The sequence below is a fragment of the Leptonychotes weddellii genome, chromosome 5 (assembly GCF_054177405.1).
Source record: "Leptonychotes weddellii isolate Sample4059 chromosome 5, ASM5417740v2, whole genome shotgun sequence".
NCBI lineage: Eukaryota > Metazoa > Chordata > Mammalia > Carnivora > Phocidae > Leptonychotes > Leptonychotes weddellii.
The window spans coordinates 40982243-40986761 of record NC_138373.1 but is presented as its reverse complement, the minus strand read 5'-3'; positions in this window follow the sequence as shown (position 1 = coordinate 40986761).

Here is a 4519-nt window from a genome sequence, read left to right as displayed (position 1 = left end):
AGAAATGATGTGCTTCCCTAATATATTTAGAACAAGTCCATTTCCAAAAAAACTTCCGATCAACACTCAATATTTTTTAAGGATGTACCTCAAACAATCAAAGACTATGCATTGACCATTACCTACAGTAAGAGTGAAGGAAAATAATCTTTATCAAGTCGCTTAAACATCCAGGAACTGCTAGATGTCTTACATATGTGCTAGGAATAAATCTTAGTCCTGCAATCTAGATATGCATGAATCATCACATTACTTTATTTCCTTAAATCAAAGTCAACTCCAGCTCACCGAGATAGTACAAAGTCCAATTGTGGATGCTTCTTCCCATTCAACACCTTCTCCAAGGTTAGAAAGACACACACAGAGCAAAATATTCATCTCCTATTCATATTCACATGGCCCATTGGAGTTTGGTAGCCTGTGGCTTCCATGCCAACCTTGGGCAGAGGAATCTGCATCAAGATGGTAACTTCAGTTGCTAGGGCTCAGCCTCCATGGTGCACCACATGGCCATTCCCTTCAATGGTCTTCCCACCTTTCCAGATGTTGCCAAAGAGAGAAGAGCAGGATCCCCCTGTTCATGGGACACACAGATTCCTGTCCCCTTCCTAATCTTGGAATTACTCTTCTCTCAAAGGCAATAGCTTCTCTTTACTACCTATAACATAATGCCCTCAAGAAGCCAAGCCTTCCAAAACTCAAATCCAGGAAGAAATCAAATCCTATTGTACACAACTCCTGACTTCCACTCTGCATCACAAGACTGGCTCTGCTGCAGCATGGGCTTCTGGTGGCAGTTAATAAGAAAACAGCATGGGGCACCTGGGAGGCTCAGTTGGTTAAGCATCCGACTCTTGATTTCAGCTCAGGTCAAGATCTCAGGGTTGCCAGATCGAGCCTGCCCTGGGCTCCGCGGTGAGTGTGGAGCCTGCTTAAGATTCTCTCTCAGGCCAGGAGATAACCTAACCCTCTCAGAAGTGAGGACTGACCTGACTCACACTCTTGAGTTATCTTTGCAGGATCTAAACCACTTTGAACATTCAGATACTGGACCAAATGGAGCCAGAGAATTGATGATGCTGACTTTGAGCTGGACTCAGTCACTTTAAGATGACTTGCTCCAGTTCCATGCTGTAGTCCCCATTGTGCAAGCCCCTACCTGAATACATAAGCATCCCTAGCTTAAAATGTCCCCTGTTTTGTTATTCAGGGAGATTGGCTTTGGCAACTATCCCTGGTGTTCTCTCTTACTTGTTGCATGTAAAACTCTTCCTTTTCCTATCCTTTGGTTTGGTTTTGTCTTTTAGCTCAACACCCACCAACAGGCAAACCCAGTTTCAGTTTTAAAAAGTGCTATAATCAAAACATTTTCATGGTTGATGGGAATATAAAATGGTACAGCCACTGTGGAAAATAGTATGGAGGTCCCTCAAATAATTAAGATGGAACTACCTTTTGATCCAGTGCTCCCACTTCTGGGTATATATCCAAAAGAACTGAAAGCAGGATCTCAAAGAGATCTTTGCACACTTGTGTTCATTACAGCATTATTTATAATAGCCAAGATATAGAAGCAACCTAAGTGTCTATCAAAGAATGAACAGATAAAAGAAATGTGGCATGTGGTCTATCCACACAATGGAATATTATTCAGCCTTAAAAAAAAAAAAGGAAATCCTGTCACATGAAACAATGTAAACAAATCTTGAGGACGTTATGCTAGGTGACATAAGCCAGTCACAAGAAGACAAATACTGCATGATCCTACTTATTGAGGTAGGTAGAGTAGTCAAATTCACAGAGACAGAAAGGAGGATGGTGGTTTTCAGGGACGTGGAGAAGGGGAAAGGATGAGTTGTTGCTCTTTGGTGGGTATAGAGTTTCAGTGCTAGATGAAATGCTAGAAGATGAAAAAGTCTGGGAGATCTGTTGTACTATGACGTGCATATGGTTACTGTTACTGTACACTTAAAATTGTTAGGGTGGTAAATTTGTGTTGTATGTTTTTTACCACAGTGTTTTTAAAAACACTCATTTTCAGGCTTTAGCCTTGCTCAGGAATCAAAGTTTTTAGGAAAAAAGGTGCTGTCTCTGCAAAGCATCATAGGAAGGAAACAAGGTTGGAGGGAAGGGGTTCTAAGGCAAGGAAACATACAGAGCCTGTAAGACTGGGCAATTTCTTAGGAAGACAAGTTTGAGTGATTCCTGCTTGAGGAGCACAAGTAGTGAAATCAGAGAAGAGAGGTAAAGTACTATACTTTATCTGCCCTAACAGAGGGAATAATAGCCTGTGAATGATCAATGCCAGGGAGGGACTCAAGTTCATGACATTAGCACCATGAGGTGGCTCTGTGCATTCCAGGGAATCTCTCTCTGCCCCAACTATGGAAACACCACCCTCTGTGGTCAGCCGACTCACACCTGCCCATAAATCCTAGTCAGGGAGAAAAGGGTAGAGTATAGACATACAAGTATAAATCCTATCTGTTTCTGAATAAAGACAAAAGCAAGAGCAGGTTCTTATAGCAACAACACAGTCATCATTGAAATCACGTACCATTCCTGAAAAATACAGGCAGAATGTATCCCTGTAGGTAGAGGGATAAGTAGACTGCTAGCCAAGAAGTCTTTTCTTTTCCTCTTCTTCTTTTTGTTTTGGTAAGTTCCTTAACTAAATAGAACATAGTGACTTACGGTACCAGCCCAATTATTAAGAGCCACTTTAGTTTGAAAATGCAATTTACATTTGTTCATCCACATTCTTGACAGATGAACATACTGATGCCCTTAGTCAGCGGATGGAAGAAAGCCTGGTCTTTAGGGACACCTCTGACTCAGCTGTTAAACAAAAAAGAAGGTATAGGTATTAGAGCCAGAATACCTACAGACATGAAAGAGGCCCCATCTGTGATATAGTGAGAAGGAAAGCTTTGCCTACTCAAAAGTATTCTTAATTTCACACAGCCTCCAATACCTCATCATCAAGGGAGCACTCACCCACATAACAAGCCTCCTGCTCAAATGCAAATGACCCGAGACAAGTGCCCACACTCAGAAACAGGTCTGCTTGTATTCTGTCCTCCAGGCACCCTCATGGCGGCCTCTTGCCAGAGCTCCTACAGCAGAAAATATTTTTCTTCCAATGGTATCACCACACCACACCCAACTGTGCTGCATCCATAAAATGTCTGCAAAGAATAGGAAGGACACCTCACTGACAACTCTATTCCTGATTCTGAATTTCATTTTGTCATCTGGGCCCTACAGCAGCCCTGTTTCTGTCCTTGATTCACACAGATGCAGTCTTTTTATCTTTTACCTGCTGTCTCCCTGGAAGTCAGACAACATCCCTGTGTCCTACCTTGGGAACAAGTGGTATATTCCATTTTCTCCCAGAAATCTGCACAAACTAATTTCTCCCATGAAAGGCTCTTCCTTCATGCATGTCAACCATTGCAAATGCATAGCAGGCAGGGGGACACTACGCCATCATTCTAGCACTCAGCCTAACTTTTACTCTCAGATCATACTCTAGTGGAACACAAAAGGATGTCCTCAGACACACATACCCCCCCAAAAAATTCTTAATTTGCCCAAGGAAGCCTGGTAAGTGACAGGAGACCCAAATTTCATCTCAAGATTGTGTTACTGTTTTCCTTACACCTTTATCATGTACAGGTGAGGTCCAGTCCAATCATCCCTCTGCCTTAGGTTCCTATAAACTAGGTATGGAAGTCCCTTGTATGAAGTGAATAGCTGCCAGGGAGTTTCTGACAATACTTGCAGACATCAGTCTATAGCAGGTAATCTCAGTCCCCAAACTAAGCTGTACTGAAAAAGGTTAATTTCTTGTTTCCAGTCCAACATGTAAAGAGGTTAGAACTCATCACCATCAACCTCACAACAAGAAAAAAAGCTGAGCAGACTCATGATCAAAAAGTCTTATTAGAGTCAGAAAATTGAGGTCACAAGGCAAACAGCTGTCCCCAAAACTGGACAGATAGATAGGCAAATACAAAAAAATCATAGCTCACCCAGAGCAGAAGCCCAAAAGCAGAAGCCTGCAGTTGGAGCCAATATTTGTAGGAACACATTAAGCTTTAATTGACTAATTGCTAGAGGCTCAATGTAGACAAACTGGAGAATCAGAAACTCTAATGGGACCCAGTCTTAGGAGTTTCCTCATACTTTTATGAGTTTTACCTCCAATAATCCTGCCAAGTTCTCACTGTGAAGATCTGAAAAAAAATCCCCTATTTCTTCCAACAGGAGGAAGGGAAAACATTCTATTCTCATTAATAAGGCCTGCCCTCAAGAGAAATTATTTATCAGGGTCTTGCCAACTGGGGCTTTACCAAAGCCTGGGAGGGAGAGAACTATCCAGCTCAGGCTCATGGAAAGAATGAGACTTCATTGAAGGACTACAGAATACTTACTATCGGTCATATCTCACCACCACATCTGTAGGGTTCCTGTATAATAACAGGTGATTACAGGAAGAAGGAGAAGGAGAAGAAGA